Below are 19001 nucleotides of genomic sequence, written 5' to 3' on the forward strand. Positions count from 1 at the left end.
CTTCCGGAATGAAGGCACACCTTAAGGAGTTGCTTCAAAGTGCCCAGACTTGGGGAGCATTAGACAAACGAGAAGGCAGATGGGTAAAGAAAAGAAACATGAGAAAAAGGGATTCTGTGGAGCTGACTGCAAATGTGCAGCAGGATAAAGATCCAGTGAAAATGTTACCAATGAGAGAGATTCCAGTAGGGAATTTTGTTCATGTCCCTTGAAGCAGAAGTGACATTTTAGCATTTACAAATGATTATCCAAAATTAAGAGAGAATCCAGTGGAGTGGTATCAGCAGATGAGGGAGCGTGATTAAAATCTAATAATTAACATGAGAAGCTTGCAATATAATGCTTAGTGAAATCGCACAGAAAAATTTAAACGTTAACGCATGTGTTTGAAATGTGCCCACGGGGAGTGGCCACTAATGTATACGATGATAATTGAAACTGACTAATAATGAATTATTAATGTACTAATTTATGATTTTGTATTAGTATTAAGAGTTATATGTTAAGGGTTTGCTAATTAATCACTAGGCCTTAGTTAGCATGAGTCGGGCCTAGCTGCCCGTTTTTCATATTAAATGTGTTTCTCTAAAGTGCAATGTGCTGACTTGCTGAAGGACATGAAGCCGTACTTTTCCAGAAGGCTAGAAGATGTGTGTGTAACCGTAGTAAATTTTCTCATGAGAACCCGACTTGCTCAACAAGACATTCTTGTGGAGTGCAACAGTGTAATTCGCAACAGGTACAAGGTCATTTAGACTAGGGAAGACAATGGGACTACTGACTTGAGTAACAAATGTCATTTATTCCTCACCTGACATTCTACCCGTTGGTGGCGTCAAACCCAGGATCCAATAAACTACGTGAGAACTGTTATGAGGTGACAATCTTAATGAGGCAACAAGTAAACCATTGGATGGAGATAATGATGCACCAAAACTTGCCCAATTGGAAATTAGCGGACTGTACAACAAGTTTGATATAACCGTATGACCCGAGGAGAAATCAGCCATTCTTCACCATTCCTTGCCATTCCACCGAGCCATTATTAGCCATTATTCTGTCTTAAGATATACTTTGCCATTATTCTTTGAGACTTTGCCGTTTATTCTTCTGATACTTTAACCATCCTCAGCTCATTCCTTACCTGATACTTACTTTTCCTCCTTATGAGGGAAGTGTCCCTTATTGCCCGTCTTGCTGAACTTTGCTGTGTTTCCTGGCTGATGGCAAACCAACTGATGTCCTGAGGATGAAGACTGACTCTGTATGCTGACTCTTACGGAGGGTAACTATATGATGTTGAAATTGAAATTGTTTGTTTGCCTTTTCTTTCTAGGTACCAACTGCTTTTTTTGATAGAGACCTTAGTTAGATGTTTTCTAAATTTGTGTTGCTAAATTGTTTTGCATAAAGCCCAACATGCTAATGCTGATTCGAGGTTAGTTAAGGAATTCACTACACGGACGCAAATAGACAAATGACTGAATCTATGCTTTGTTAAAGAGTGCGCTAATGATACTCTGCTGAGAATAACCCATGTTGACGTAGTGCTTTGTTCTAATGTTTATGAATTTTGCTTTGATGAAATCTTATTCGAGTTGTCATAATTATAACAGTATTGATGTGTTTTTTGGTTTGAGACTAATAAACTTGCTAGTAGAGTGTAATCAATAGGGAATAAATATCATAAATCTTAAAAAATATTGTGTGGCTATTTCATGACTGATAGGCCTTGGTGTGTTTTGGTTCTTACCTATGCGATTTGCTATAGTGAATATTGATAGCATTATTGATCTATTGATTGCTATGTTGATTAATTGTCTCGTCCTAAGGTGTCTTCAATCAGAGTCAAAAGATTCATTGGCCTAAAACGAGTACCAGAATAATGAATTAGTTAAGACGGGACTCATTATCAGTTTTGGTAGCAGAGGATGGTTTAGGCCCTTTGGGGCCCTGGGACGAGGGACCATTGTTTTGGGGTTGTTTTCGAAATAATGCAAATTGGAGATATCATGTGCCCCTAAGTCCCAAATGACTTTCCCGGAATCTCGGAGCTTGCTGAAGTGAGTTGGGTATGTTCTCGGCGTTCTAGTGATAGTATGTGTGACGTAGAATTTGCGCTTGTTCAGCTTATGCATATCGCAGGTGAATTGTGAGGGTTGTGAGAATCTAGGCCAGGTAATGTTTTAGTAGGAGTGGGCGTTTTGTGCTCAAAAATTGTCCACCTGGTTGTTGGTGATGTACGGACCCGGCGTGGTCTAAGACTCCGGAGTATATTGATAAGTGTATGAGACACTTGGTTTTATGTTGTAATTTGCACAGTTTAATAGGTCAATCGGGCGTGGTTGACGAGTCGCGTTTGAGACAAATTGTGTGAGTGAAACCTTCGATGGAGATTTGGCAAGTTCTAAAGTGCACTCGAACGAACCATTGACAAGTCGAGAGTAGAATTTGCGGGTCGAATTCTGCTTGCGAGTGCGGGATTTGAGAAGGAGAGAGTAGCGGCCGAGGCTTCAAGTGAAATCTCTGTAAAGTTCTGAAGCGATTGTGTTACCCTTCCTGTAGTAAACCGGCGAATTCGGGTTTTGTTGTTGAGGTGCTCGCAATATATCACATTACTTTTTGTGTGTATAGAGAGTGAGGAAGACAAGCCGCAAGACTTTGTCAGTCGCAGTGTGTGGGTGTGACGTCATTGGAGCTGCGCTGGGACAGGTTAGTTGCGAGAGGGGTCGCGCACGGATTGGCAGCCGTCCATGAGAGGCAATTGGTTGAGAAGTTAGGCAAAGAGTGTTCTGGGATCTAAAGTCACTTCCTGATTCGATTCTAAACAAAATAAAAGATGTGAAAATGAAGTTTTCAAGGCTTTAAAGAGTGCTTTGAGGGGAGATGCGTACATTACAGCGAGTGTGGGGGAGCCTACACCGCCAGAGGGCACCTCGGCTTATTCCGCAATGGAGGAGAAGGGAGTCGCGTCATGCCTTTGGCTAAAGCATTGGTGCAAATTAACAGAGAAAGATGGGTGTTTGGCGTTTCTAGAGAATGGAACTTTTAACATAGGCGTTCTGGAGAATTTGCGGAAAGCGTTAAATGAGCAAAAGCCGCCTCCGAGACCAGCTCAGTTTGAGGCGTTAGCAATTTGGGAATTAATGGCCATACGACAGAAATTCGAGCGGAGAATGAGGAAAGCAGAAAAGACCTTAGAAGAAGCTAGATGGAATAGTGAGACCAGGATGTAGAGAAGGGAAATAATAGACGGAGTTAGGATGTTTCTGGCAATAACTCAAGAAGCCGAAACACAGGGAAGAAAGGCAACTTGTAAAACAGACAAGGGCTCCAGCAAGCAGAAGGAGACTCAGAAGTCTTGGGTAGATGCAGACGATTCTGATGATGAATTTCTAAATCAGTTGTTACATAATCAACCGCCACCATATGCCATGAAGGACAATAGACCGAGTACTAGTGCAGGTCCTGAAAATTTGTCACAGAATCAGGGGATCGCGAATACAGTACAGGCAAATAATGCTACCACATCAGCCCCGATACAGAATGGCCACGCCAGATACGCAGATACAGTTACAACCACCACCAATTCAGAGGCTCTACCCTGATGTCCCAGTATTAGAGACGACTACGAATTTGATGGTGCCGTCTGATCCAGTGTACACGAGATCAAAGCTAGTGCAGATTGAGCCAACTCCACAATTGCTGCCCCATTCGCAGCAACAGGTGGTCCCGAATTATACTTCGGTCACAGGACCGCAGTCAGTTACAGCACCTATGATGAATCAAGCTATGGGAGTTAACGCTCCACCGGGATTGGGAAACAGACAGACACCAGCCGCTATATCATTGCCGATTACCGTTGGTCCACCAGTACCGTTATATGCACAGGCCAAACCTAGTGTATGTGACCAGAGGGTAATGACTCAAGAAGTGATAAGAGGAGGGTTCACGGGAAGTTCCCAAGGGATGACACCGGAAGAACAGACGGTCGAGGGATCTAGATCCTTGTTGGACTTCAGTCCGATTTGGGTTCCTTTAGAGACAATGAGACAAGCAGGTTTGGGTCTACTGACACCACAGGTATTAGGAGCAAATACGTCACAGACCCCGAGGATGCAGGCTGGAAATATCTTGTTGCAAGGCTTGACAGCGCAACAACTGAATGAATGGTTAGATAAGCTTAACACTCCACAGACTACTCCTGCCACAGCAAAGAGGTAAGAGAGAGAGGAATACCTGAATTTTGTGAGGCTGGGTGTGGAAGCAGCAGAGCTAGTTGAAGGGACTATGGGAGTGAACAGATTAGAATCATACACTGAGGCAGAATTAAGATATTTGTGCCCGAAAATAACCAAAGAAGTGAGTAAGGTGCACCAGAGGTTAGCGGACGCAGCAGATAAATATGGTATAGACTTAGACAATACTAAGCATTTGAAAAGGAGTTACAGGTTAGACTTCGAGCCTAGGACTTTCATCACATGAGGTCTACTGGGATGAAGGCACACCTTAAAGAAATTCTACAGAGCACGCAGGTTTGGGAAGCATTAGAGAAGTGGGAAGGCAGATGGGCAAAGAAGAGAGATAAGAGGAGAGGTGACTGCCTGGAACCGCAGCAGGCGAAAGCTGCACCAGACACGGGAACAATAAAGATGTTACAGATGAGAGAAACAGCTGGAGGGGTTCTAGTCCATGTACCGTGGTCTAGAGGTGACATTTTGTCATTCACAAATGATTATCCCAGGTTGAGGGAAAAGCCAGTAGAGTGGTATCAGCAGACAGATAGGTTTGTGAAGCTTGAAAAGTGTCTCTGGGAAGACTTGAATACCCTGTTTGAGATTATAGTTCCATCTGATTTATGGTTTGAGGGCAAGAGGGGTGTGGATTGGCCAACAGAAGACCCGACAATGGACAAGATTACTGGAGCACCGTCTCCTGAAGTAATGAGGTATTACTATAAGGTGATTGACTTTCTAAAACAAAAGGTGTCGCCGAAAGTCACTGGCAGAAAATTGATCGAACGGCACAAGAAGGCAAAGAGTCGAGACATGCCTACTATGAGAGGTTGTTAAAAGCGTTCAAACCCTACAGTGGCACAGAGGTCATAGAGCCGAAAGACATGAATCACCTAGTGTTCATGTTTGTTGAAGGTCTGAGGCCAGATATTAGCCAGATGATTAAGAATCATTTGATCTGTTGGCAAGCGAAACCGATTGCTGAAGTGTTGCAGTATGCAAAATACTGTAGCAATGAGATTGAATTGAAACAGAGAAAACTGAAAGATAAGGTGATGGTGATGCAAATTAGGGCAGCTCAGGCAGGGATGCAGGGAAATGGAGTACAGCAGATGGTACAGCAACAGCCTCAAGGGAACGGAATGTTCCAGCCGCAAACAAGAGACAGAGGTCGGGGAGGTTTTGTGAACCGTGGTCCAGACTTGAATACTGTTGTGGTTCAAAATGACGTGCAAGGGATGAAAAAGATGTCACCATGCCATGCGTGCGGGGGCGTGGGACACTGGAAGCAGGAGTGCCCATTGATGGTGCAGGATGGTGTTGTTCAACAAAGCAATGATGTCGGTACATTTCAAAATGTGAGGGGTCCAAGAATGAGGGGTCCAAATCCAAACTTCCAGAATAATATGGTTCAGATGCAGGGTCTCAAGCCTATGCAACAAATGCAAATGCCACGTGTTCAGCCAGCGCAGTTGCAGCAAATACAACAGCAGATTCCCATGGTACCTAGACAGCAAATGCAGTTGCCTTTAGCTCCAATGGGACAGCAACAGGTGATGCTTCCTCAACAGGTCACAGGTCAAACAATGAGTCAAAGCAATACAGTACAACAGTTCCCATTGCGTGGTGAGAATGGAATAAACAATGAGTGGTCGGATGATTGTTCAGATAGTGAGGAGTGCAGGCTTGCAGCGTCCCGAGAAGTAGATCAGAGGGGACCTTATGTGCAGGGGAAGGTGATGGGTCACAAGGTTTCGTTTCTGGTTGACACAGGAGCTACACGCTCTACAGTCAGAAGTGCAGAGGTTCCGAAATTGCCGCTTTCGGGGTGTACTATGAAGATGGTAAGAGTAGCAAATCAGCTCCTGACGAATCCGATTACAGATCCGATCCAAGTTGAGATTGGTACCTTCCAGGGATTACACAGGTTTGTAGTCTGCGATTCAAGTCCCGTATCCCTACTGGGAAGAGACTTGCTGTGTAAGACGAGGTGTTTGATCACCTGTTCCAATGAAGGGATTGAGGTGCAGACAAACAGTGATTATGAAGGGGACGAGGGTCAGATCTCAGAGCCAGAGATGGAGACCACAGATGAGGAGTACCCTTTGATAAGCTTCTTCCCGATGTTCACAGTGACCGATTTGCCAACCGAATTACAGGGAACGGTCATAGAGAAGGTGTGTGACTTGACAGGAAAGGAAGTGGGACTGATCAAAGGAGTAGAACCAGTCAAGGTAGATGTAAAGCCAAATGCTGTGTTTCCCCAGGTACCGCAGTACCACATGGCACAAGATGTTCTCATACAAGTGACGTAGATAATTGCAGACTTTGTGAAGCAAGGGGTCTTAAAAAAAGTGATGAGCAGCCCATGTAATTCGCCAATAATGGGACTGAGAAAGCCTTGTGGGAAAGTTCGAATTGTCCAAGACTTGAGAAAAATTAATGAGATAGTGGTAAAATGTTGCCTCATAGTGCCAAATCCAGCCGTGATCATGTTTCTGGTTCCATGTGATGCAGATTGGTTCACGGTTATGGACTTGTCTCAAGCGTTCTTTTCTGTGCCGCTCCACGAGGACAGCCAATTTCTCTTTAGTTTCAAATTCCTGGACAAGGTTTACAGTTGGTGTCGAATTCCTCAAGGGTTTTCAGAATCACCTTCCATCTTCAACCAGATATTGAAGAAGGATTTGGAATCATTGGAACTGCCTTTCAATTCGACTCTAGTACAGCACATTGATGACTTGTTGATTGCATCCAAAACGAAAGATGACTGCAGGTATGATACTATTGCCTTACTGAATCATTTGGGAAAGAACGGACATAAAGGGTCCCCAAAGAAGCTACAGTACTGTCAGAAAGAGGTGAAGTACTTAGGCCACCTGAATGAAAAGGGGTCAAGGAGAATATCCAAAGAAAGAGTGACAGCCATATTACAAATGAGTCCCCCGACATCCAAAAGAGACGTGAGGATGTTTTAGGGAATAGTAGGCTACTGTCGCCAGTGGATTCCCAACTTCTCAATTATCTCTAAGCCTTTGGTGAGGTTGACTGTCAAAGAAGATAAGGATGGCCCGGATACCCTAACTATGTCCAAGAAAGAAATGAGGGCCTTCATTGAACTGAGAGAGTGCATGTGCAGGGCTCCAGTTTTAGGTATGCCTGACTACACAAAGCCTTTTGTACTGCTTTGTCATGAACGTGATGCTTGATCAGTATTAGTATTGGGAAAGGTGCGGAAGACATTGTGACGCGAAGGGTTAATTAGCTTGAGCAGTGTAGATGAGCGTGATGCCTGCTGAAATCATCGAACAACGTGGAAAAGTTCATGATATTATTTTCAAGCTTGTTTGTGTAGAAGACTCGGTCTCAACCTTTAGAACAAAAGTACAGGGAGAAGATGGAATGAAAACAAAGACTGGGGAAGGGCAGAGCAGCCAAGTGCTGATAACATAGCTAGGAAATGCCAGAAAGAGATAGAATCCAAGCTTCAAGTTATTTAAGCACTGAAGTGCGGGTGAGGGATCTGAAGCTCGCAGATGGGGTTGTGAAAGCTGCCATGGCCCAGCACTGCCTCCCTGTTTTGCTGTTCAGAGACCGTGATGCTTGAGGGAGAGAGAGGTCCAAGCAGGCGGTAGAGGTCTTCCCAGCATTTCGTGGACTAAGTTAAGTTCCACACAGGGATGAAAGGCCTTTGTTTCTCTGCTCTATTATTATGATTGATTATTATGCTTGCACTGTGTTTATAATCTGAAGTATTCACCTCATTTATATTTTGCTTTCTAAACATCGTAGTGTGAGCCTGCTACAGTAATTGAAACATACATTTTGGTATGCCGTTAAGCAAAGCTAATCTGAAGAATTCAGCGTGTTTATATTTTGCTTACTGAACATCATAGTGTGAGCCTGCTGCAGTAATTGAAACATGCATTTTGGTGTGCAGTAAATCAAAGCTTTTCTGAAGTATTCAACTTGTTTATATTTTACTTCCTGAACATCGTAGTTTAACACATTTTGGTTTACAGTTATTCCAAACTTATATCTGTCAATGAACTCTTTGCTCATATGTATACATAGATGCTCTTTGTAGTGTACTTATATATAAATAGATGCTTTTCATTGCTATTCTTATTCTGTCAATGAACTCTTTGCTCAAATGTATACATAGATGCTCTTTGTAGTGTACTTATATATAAATAGATGCTTTCCATTGCTATTCTTATTCCACTATTGTTAATGTGCTTAATGCCTACATTTACCTGAAATTCTAGTAAAGCTAAATGGTATTCATAATTGGCGTGTGGTCCTTCATTGAGCGTACTTATTGACTTATACCGAACAGGTGTCAACCAGTCCCCTGGATAAGACATTTTGGTACCAGAAGTGGGGTATAAGTCCATAATGCCTCTTTGGGGACGTAAGAAAAGTGAGGCAGAGAGCGGATGGCAGCATGGGGCAGAAGCCAGATCGATTCCTGGGTGGTTAGCAACTGACCCGTTCTCTGGTGTGGCAGGACTCCTGAAACGGTGGGCAGCGCCGGTGTTATGGGAGGCATTAGATGAGAAAGTGACTCCTCTCTTAGTGGAAGATGCGGTTGAGAGTGTGAAGCTAAGAGGGGCGAAGCTGGAGCTGAAAGCAGCAGGGTAAGTGGGATGGCTTTTCCTGTCTGCGCTCCGTACGGTATACAGGAAAACATTAACACAAGATGCAAAGATAAGAAAACTTCTGGATGAGGTTGCAGCCTTGCAGGAAAGGCAGTTACTTATGAAAGAGACCACAGAAAGTGCAGTGACTCGGGGTGATCAAATGGATGCAAGGTGCACTGCATTAGCAGTACGAGTAGCAAAACAGAAGAGTAGGCAGAAGCCTAAAATGCCCTCAACTGTGCAAGTGAGGGCACTGGTACGCAAACAGAAGAGTAGGCAGAAGCCTAAAATGCCCTCAACTGTGCAAGTGAGGGCACTGGTACGCAAACAGAAGAGCAGGCAGAAGCCTAAAATACCCTCAACTGTGCAAGTGAGGGCATTGGTACGCAAAGAAAATTGGGATCCATATACTTGGGAGGATGAGGTGGAAGTACGTGTAACAGAACTAGGTGGAGTTGAAAGTGGAAAGGACGTGTAGGTGAAATTGAAGGTGAAAAGGGAGTGAATGGTGGGCAAATACAGAATTCTCGTTTGGTAAGAGATTATACACAGAGTGAGTTGTTGGAGATAACCCGTATGTTTAGGCAGATGCCTACAGAGCCTTTGTTTAAATGGTTGGTGAGATCGTGGGACACTGGAGCAAAAGATGCATTACAGAATCCTTTTACGTTAGGTCCCATCACAGAAGGAGACCCGTTTGAGCTGGAAATGATAATACTGGATGATTTAGATGATGTAGTGATGTGGAGCCTATGGCAGAGGCAGGAAAAAAAGAGGGTGCCACAAGATTGGGCCTTAGTGGAAACAGAACGCATAACTGATGATCGGCCGGTCACCTTAAAAACATGGGTCCCCTTACTAGGTTGGACAAGAGAAGGAGGAGTTGGCAATAAAGTAGGCAGAGCACAGCAGTTTGCCATCGTGAAGTCGAAATGGTATCTGCAGCAGAGGGCAAAACCGGGACCAGCAGGAGTGTCGAAGTTACAAGAAGATAAGCTAGGGTCAGTGGACTTGCAGGCAATGGCCCCTGCGCCAGGGCCCTCTGAAATGGAATCCTCACCATTTAAGACAGCCCCGCCTTTTGAACGACTCACCGAAGAAGAACAGCAAAATGCATGGTTCACAGATGGTACCACCCGGTACTATCAAGGAAAAAGACAATGGCAAACAGTCGCATTCCATCCTGCTACAGAAATGATGTTGCTGCGAGGAGGGGATAATGAATCAAGCCAGCTTGTAGAACTGCAGGGGGTAGCAGCAGTGATCAAACAAGCCCCCATCGGAGAGAAAACATTTGTGAACACTGACAGTCGGTCCACTTACCAAGGACTAGTAAGCTGGGCCCCGACTTTGCGCAAGGATGGATGGAAAATTAAAGGCACCCCCATTTCGGGAGGTGAGCAGCTATGGGAAGAGATGTGGGAGAAAGGGCAAAAAGGCCAAATCTATGTGGGACATGTGGATGCCCATTGCCTATCGGATACCTCACTTGCATCTCTATTCAACAACACTGCAGATCAAATGGCCAAAACGCAAACGGTGGTCATCAAGGAGGAAGCTGAAGCTGCTTTAGCAAACAGGGTCCATGTAACATCCGGACATCTAGGAGAGAATGGCACTTATGCATGGGCACAGCAACGACAAATTCCAGTCGCTAAAGAACAAGTGCAAAAAGCAGTAAAGGAGTACCCCACATGCAACCAGATTAGACAAATGCCCTTGCAAAAGAAGCCTAGCGGCCATATCAGAAGAGGAACTGCAGCTACTACGGTGTGGCAATTGGACTATATCGGGCGGCTACCAAAAGAACGAGGAAAAAGCTACGTATTGTCCATGGTAGACACCTACTCTGGCCTTATGTTGGGTATGCCCTGTAAGTCTGCAGACCAAAAGTCCACTTTGCGAGGGCTAAACTACCTGATAAAACTTATGGGGCACCTGATGAGAGCCAAACAGATAGGGGCACACACTTTTCAGGGAAAACAGTGCCGGGCTGGGCGCAGGAACAGGGAATTTGGTGGATTTTGCACCTTAGTTATTATCCACAAGCTGTAGGCATGATTGAGAGATATAACGGATTGTTGAAAGAACAGCTAAAAAAGTTATCAGCACATGACAGACTTGCACAATTGATTTGTGAACAAGCGTAAACCCCACACATTGAAGAAAGATCTGCCCCCCCGATAATACCCAGAGAGGTGAGGGAGGATTTGGAAGCACAGGAAGAAAAGTATGGGTGAACTATCCAGGGAAAAAGCCAGAGGCAGGAGAGATATTGATTCAAGGGATGGGGAGTACGTATATTGTACTTTTAAAGAACTCTAATGTACCTGTATTTGTACCTGCAGTGAAACTTACCCCACGGTCGTAAATGATGACATCTGCATCGATGACGTGGTTCATGATTATAACTGGAAAAAGTGTATGGGTCCGACCGAATATAGCAGAGAATGTCGTTACGGACCTTCATGTCACTTGTGCACCTCAAGCCACTAACGTAACTGATGACCAGGGAAATGTTTCACTTTGCAACGTGGAGGTACCTGGAGGCAATTGGATGGCTGCCAAAGCTGTGACCTGGAAGGTAACTGGACAGCAAATTCGACATGCCAACGGACTGAACGAGGTGCAGGGGACGCCAGCAACAGTACAGGCTTTGAGTTATATGCTAAACATGATATGTAAATATTGTGATACCAGGACACATGGTGGTCGTTACAATGAAACCAAAGGAGTTCGATACTCCAAACCACCAGCCTTCATGTTTTATGTAACCAAAAGACGCATGGTTAGCAACTTAAGCAACGTTTCTATAGTTCGATATAGAATAGGATGTAAGCAAGCTCTGCATGCAAGCATACTTAATCGTATTGTGTTACAGATAATTATTGCCAAGGGGAATGTCTCAAAGTATGATCAATTATGTGCGCCATGGACACCACAGTTATGGCCCTTGCCAAAGTTACGCATTAGAAGAGATCTAGGGTCCTTGATAGCTGGGGCCACTGGAATCGGGGTAGGGGCCCTGAATTCTTTTGATGTTGAAGCCATTAGGAATAAGCTATCTTCTACAGGATATAGTACAGGAGAGGCCATAAAAGTAATTTCTCAATGGGGGCCCACATACTCACAAGAAGTATGGAAAGTCCTGCATGGGTTGTATCGCAATTGGCAATGGCATAATTTCACTTATGAACAATTCGGGAAAAAAAAGCTTTTAAAACACACAAGCAGTGTCCAAGGGCATCCAGTGCATACTATGGCAAAGCATTGATAATCAACAGTATGCAGACTTTAAAGCAGAATGGGGATAGCTTCAGGGTGAATATTGGAGACAACAATTGCATTTTGCCTGAAGAAATATGGGTAAAGCCAATACAGTTTCACTGTGAGGAAAAAATTTGTTATGCTCTTTTTGATATAGCAAGAAGTGATCTTCCTCCTGACATATGGTGCCCCTTTATATTGCTCCCCATAGTGATAGGTAAAGAATGGTGGATACCTCACACTGACAAAAAGTGGATTGATTTAACAAATCACACTGTAGATCCCACTAGATGTGCAGATTGGTCTAAGGGGTGGGTATGTATCCACACTGGACGGGTGCTAGATCCATGTCTTCACACAATACCGGGAGAATGTGAACGTTACTTTATCCTATTAAATGGCACAGACTTATATCAGATAGGGACAGAGAGCAGATGTTATGTCATTAATCATCCCTTACTTATTAACAGATGTATACTAACCACCGGAGAGCCAGTAATGTGTATGTGCAATATTACCAGCATTATTGACATTAGCACTCACATCTTGTACTGACCGACTAAGTTCACCATAACCACATTACAGACGCAATTGCGTGCGCAGTTAGAGTGGAACATTTCACTTGTTGCTAAGCTACCCAGATTAGATGCAATCAAGCACTACGCACAAGTTACCTTTGCTAAATTTGATATGGCAGCTAAATACACCAAGGATACAGTCATACTGATGACCATAAACGCTGAACAGCTTATGCACACTGCTTCATGCATCCAGCAAATAACTGAGCATTATTGGTATGACATCTTCTAGGCAGGGCACTAGGAGCTATGAAGACGCTAAATACAGTGTTACAACAGCTAATTTGGTTATTGATTGTTTGTGTTACGCTAATGACTATACTATGTAGACTATATGTATGCACAAAACAGCTTTATACTAAGATGCAGGCGCTCAGAATAACGCTGACAAGTATTAGTAGCAACCTAGCTAGCGGAATGTCAAAGTAAATGATATCTATTTGGCATGCATCGCGCTCATCTAAGGGGTGGAGTGATCAGTATAGGGAAAGATGCGGAAGACATTGTGACGCTAAGGGTTAATTAGCTTGAGCAGTGTAGATGAGCGTGATGCCTGCTGAAATCACCGAACAACGTGGAAAAGTTAATGATATTATTTTCAAGCTTGTTTGTGTAGAAGACTCCGTCTCAACCTTGAGAACGAGAGCACAGGGAGAAGATGGAATGAAAACAAAGGCTGGGGAAGGGCAGAGCAGCCAAGTGCTGATAACATAGCTAGGAATTGCCAGAAAGAGATAGAAGCCAAGCTTCGAGTTATTTAAGCACTGAAGTGCGGGTGAGGGATCTGAAGCTTGCAGATGGGTTTGTGAAAGCTGCCATGGCCCAGCGCTGCCTCCCTGTTTTGCTGTTCAGAGACCGTGATGCTTGAGGGAGAGAGAGGTCCAAGCAGGCGGTAGAGGGCTTCTCAGCATTTCGTGGACTAAGTTAAGTTCCAGACAGGGATGAAAGGCCTTTGTTTCTCTGCTCTATTACTATGATTGATTATTATGCTTGCACAGTGTTTATAATCTGAAGTATTCAGCTCGTTTATATTTTGCTTTCTAAACATCGTAGTGTTAGCCTGCTACAGTAATTGAAACATACATTTTGGTATGCAGTTAAGCAAAGCTAATCTGAAGAATTCAGCTCGTTTATATTTTGCTTACTGCACATCGTAGTGTGAGCCTGCTGCAGTAATTGAAACATGCATTTTGGTGTGCAGTAAATCAAAGCTTATCTGAAGTATTCAACTTGTTTATATTTTACTTCCTGAACATCGTAGTGTAACACATTTGGTATACAGTTATTCCAAGCTTATATCTGTCAATGAACTCTTTGCTCATATGTATACATAAATGCTCTTTGTAGTGTACTTATATATAAATAGATGCTTTTCATTGCTATTCTTATTCTGTCAATGAACTCTTTGCTCATATGTATACATAGATGCTCTTTGTAGTGTACTGATATATAAATAGATGCTTTTCATTGCTATTCTTATTCCACTATTGTTAATGTGCTAAATGCCTACATTTACCTGAAATTCTAGTAAAGCTAAATTGTATTCATAATTGGCGTCTGGTCCTTCATTGAGCGTCCTTATTGACTTATACAGAACAGGTGTCAACCAGTCCCCTGGATAAGACAATGCTTGTTCTTTGTATGTCCTGACACAGGTCCATGGAGGTGCAAACCACCCAGTAGCATATTTTTAAGCTACTTTGGAACCAGTCGCAGCAGCCTTACCGGGTTGTTTGCGTGCAGTTGCAGCAGTTGGTCAAAGCCTTACTCAGTGTGAAGGCATAGTGATGGGACATCCCTTAACAGTGATGGTCCCACACTCATTCGAAATACTGCTCACCCGAACCAAGACGCAGCACATGACAAATGCTCGCCTGACAAAATATGAAACAATTATATTGGGGTCACCTAATGTATCGCTCAAACGATGTACTGTGTTAAACCCGGCAACTTTGCTTTCCAATGAAAATACAAATGTTGATGACGCTGAGGAACTAGAACATGGTTGTCTTGAGGTAACCGAACTGTGCACCAAACCAAGACCTGACATTAAAGATAACCAATTGGAAGAAAATGATTACATTATCTTTGTTGATGGTTCATGCTTGAGGGACTCAGTGGGAGTACTAAGAGCCGGATACGCCGTGTGTACAATCACCGGTATACTGGAAGCATGATTGTGGCCAGCTATGGTCACAGAAGGGTTTTATGACTTCTTCTGGTTCTCCGGTGAAAAATGATGAAAAAATTAAGGAGTCGTTGCACGCGATTCAGTTACCTCTTGAAATTGCTGTGGTGAAATGCAGCGCTCATGTTAAATCGCAAGACTTTGGGGGTCATTCTGACCCTGGCGGTCAGTGTTAAAGCGGCGGCCAACCCGCCAACAGGCTGGCGGCCAAAAATATTGAATTCTGACCCTGGCGGGAACCGCCAACACAGGCCGCCGCATTAACACTCCGACCGCCACGGCGGTACAAACAAACAGCGCGGCGGTCACCGCCAACAGGCAGGCGGCAGACAATGTACCGCCCACCCTATCACGACTCACCAATCCACCACCTTTTCCGGGGCGGGAGCCCCGCTGATAAAAACACGGCGGAAACAGACATTTCAAAAGGAAAACGCTTACCTCGACACACTCCACGAGGAATCGGAACAGCATGGAACCCGAACTCCACATCCTCCCAGCCATTGCCTTCCTGCTCTTCTTCCAGGATCACGAACCTCGCCGCAGACGACAACGGTGAGTACTGCACCTACGACACAGGGGAGGGGGGAGGAGGAAAGGTTACGGGCACACACATACGCCACACACCCACCCCCACCCTCACCCCCACCGAAATACCTACACACCTATGCATATAAAAAGTCAGAGTGACACCCCCAAACCCCCCCCCAAAAAGCTAAGACAAAAGGCAATGAATGTAAAAGTAGAACTATATTATTGCAACAATAAAGTATAGCGATCTTAGCAATATATGAAGAATAAATACACATCTAGAACTATATACATACAAGTAGCAAAAGTCCGGCCCAGTCTTTCAAAGTCCAAATGTCCGTGGGCCAATGTGCAGCAACACATGGGCAAAGCCCACACACGAGAACGAGTCCATTGGAGAGAACACTGCTGGGGCATCACAAAAAGATAAAACAGGCACCTCAGGGGGAAGGGAAGGGGGGGCACCTCAGCCACATGAGTCCACGACGCCAGATCCACGAAGGGCCTCCATGCCCACTGTGCCATCCTGGGGAGTGCAAAGCCACAGTCTCTCAAGTCTCTACAGTGGGTGGATTGCCCACTGTGCCATCCTGGGGAGTGCAAAGCCACAGTCTCTCAAGTCTCTACAGTGGGTGGGTTGCCCACTGTACCTTCCTGGGGAGTGCAAAGCCATAGTCCATCAGGTGGATTACAGAGACCACTGGTCATGGAGGAGGCATGGTGGGCAGAGTGCGTCGTGAAGGCCTGCCCGACACAGAACCGGGACTGCCAATTGGCCAGCGGTGCTTGACAGGAAGGGCCCAGCGGAGCGGTGATTGACAGGAAGGGCCCAGCGGAGCGGTGCTTGACAGGAAGGGCCCAGTTCAGCGGTGCTTGACAGGAAGGGCCCAGCGGAGCGGTGCTTGACAGGAAGGGCCCAGCGGAGCGGTGCCAGAGATGAAGGGCCCAGTTCAGCGGTGCTTGACAGGAAGGGCCCAGCGGAGCGGTGCTTGACAGGAAGGGCCCAGTTCAGCGGTGCTTGACAGGAAGGGCCCAGCAGAGCGGTGCTTGACAGGAAGGGCCCAGCGGAGCGGTGCTTGACAGGAAGGGCCCAGCGGAGCGGTGCTTTAGATGAAGGGCCCAGCGGAGCGGTGCTTGACAGGAAGGGCCCAGTTCAGCGGTGCTTGAGACGGCGGGGCCCAGTTCAGCGGTGCTTGAGACGGCGGGGCCCTGTTCAGCGGTGCTTGAGACGGCGGGCCCTGTTCAGCGGTGCTTGAGACGGCGGTGCCCTGTTCAGCGGTGCTTCTCACGGCGGTGCCCTGTTCAGCGGTGCTTGAGACGGCGGGGCCCAGTTCGGCGGTGCTTGAGACGGCGGGGCCCAGTTCAGCGGTGCTTGAGACGGCGGTGCCCTGTTCACCGGTGCTTCTCACGGCGGTGCCCTGTTCAGCGGTGCTTGAGACGGCGGGGCCCAGTTCAGCGGTGCTTGAGACGGCGGGGCCCAGTTCAGCGGTGCTTGAGACGGCGGGCCCTGTTCAGCGGTGCTTGAGACGGCGGTGCCCTGTTCAGCGGTGCTTCTCACGGCGGGGCCCTGTTCAGCGGTGCTTGAGACGGCGGGCCCAGTTCAGCGGTGCTTGAGATGGCGGTGCCCTGTTCAGCGGTGCTTGAGACAGCGGTGCCCTGTTCAGCGGTGCTTGAGACGGCGGGCCCTGTTCAGCGGTGCCTGTCTTGTGTTTCCAGTGAACCACACCTGGCCAATACTTGCCGCTCAGTCTGCATCGGACCTCTCCGTTGCGGGGCCCTCCTGTGATGGAGCCCTCGGGCCCTGTGTCTCCTCCGATACCCCCGGAATGGGGCTGGTGGGGCCCTCATGGCCAGGTCGGCTGCTCCCTGCCTTTTGCTCCTTGCTGCCCTTGCCCTCCTTGGCAGACTGTCCTTGGCTCCCTTACCCGATGTGGCAGGTGACGGTGTAAGGCTACCCTCCTTGGGGGCAGGCGTATCAGGCCTGTCGCGCCTGCCCTTGAGTTTTTTGCTCCTCTTCCCAGGGGGGGGGCTGGCTGTGCCTTTGCTGCTGGACGATGTCCCAGACCAAGGAAAGGGCGGACTCCAAAAACCAGGCACGACGTTCTTGGGAGTTGCTGGGCTGGTGGTGGCTGAGGTGTTTGTGGAACTTTTACGGGATGGAGGGGGTGGGTCAGGTGAGGAAAAGAGGTCATGTTTAGAGAGGAAAATTTTCTCTGGAGCCATGGGAAGGGTAGCTGGAGTGGGTATGGGAGTGGAGGAAGAGGATGTGGTTGTAGGAGAGTCAAGTGTGCTGTCTTTGGGTGCAGGTGCTTGGGTTGGAGGCTGACGTGAGGTGGATGGCTGTTGTTTGGGTGCCTGCCTGCGTTTGTGTGGTTGGGAAGCGGGGGTGACAGACACACTGGGAGAGGACACAGGGGACGTTTACATGGCAGTGGGGGTGGTGACTGCACGTGTGCGGACTGTACTGGAGGGTGTGCTGGTGATGGGTGCAATGGCTGATGGTGGTGTGCTTGCAGGTGTGTGTGGAGACGTCACAGGGAGGGAGGAGGGAGACGAGGAGGTGGGGGACACAGAGGAGGTAGTGACTGTTGGCATGTCTGCATCTGGATGTTGCTTGGGTGAATGCTTGTGTGTTCTGTGGTGCTTATGTTTGGATGAGCTGCCCTTGGGTGTTGAGGTGTGTGCAGGCTAGTCTGTAGGTGTGGATGGGATAGGCAGAGGAACAGGGGAGCGGGACTGGGTGGAGGCAGTCAGAAGAGGGAGGCTGGAGACAGGGACAATCGCTGCCGTCAGTGCTGAGGCCAGAGCGTTGAACGATCGTTGATGGGCAGCCTGACCCGAATGAAGGCCCTCCAGGTATGCATTGCTTTGATGCACCTCCCTCTCCACACCCTGGATGGCATTCAAAAGGGTAGACTGCCCAACAATGATGGTCCTCAGGAGGTCAATGACCTCCTCACTGAGGGCAGTAGGGGTGACTGGGGCAGGGCCTAAGGTGCCTGGGGCGAAGGAGATGGCCGGCTTCCTGGCCTTGCGGGCACGGGCCGAAGGCCGAGGGGCTGCTGGGAGGGCGGAGCTGGTGCGCTGGGTGGCGGCTGTACCTGTAGGATCGGTGGGCACGGATGTTGCCGCCACTGCAAGGGAGCTCCCTTCCGAGGACGTGTCGGTGTCGCTGACGTCTCCACGGGTCCCCGTGGTGGAGCCCCCCTCGCCCTCCGTCTCACTGGTCATGTCGGAGTCCGTTGCATGGCCCTCCGGGGCCATGTGAGATGCAGCTCCCTCTTGCGCCGATGCCACTTCTCCTCCGCCTGATAATGCTAATGCACACATTCACAGAAAAACAAAGAAAATGGGGGGCGGGGTGGAAAACTTAAAGACAAGTTGAGTACATGCATTGGGGACACCGTTGGCGAAGAGGACAGACACAGAAGCCCCCTGCACTACGCTGCGCACTTGGGGTACACTACTCATTCACTGGGACATGCCCTACAAGCCTATGGGCGACAACTGCCCACACAGTATACACTGGCCCATGAATCGCGTTACTAGGCACCCTACA

This window comes from Pleurodeles waltl, chromosome 5, assembly GCF_031143425.1.
Source record: "Pleurodeles waltl isolate 20211129_DDA chromosome 5, aPleWal1.hap1.20221129, whole genome shotgun sequence".
NCBI classification, from domain to species: domain Eukaryota; kingdom Metazoa; phylum Chordata; class Amphibia; order Caudata; family Salamandridae; genus Pleurodeles; species Pleurodeles waltl.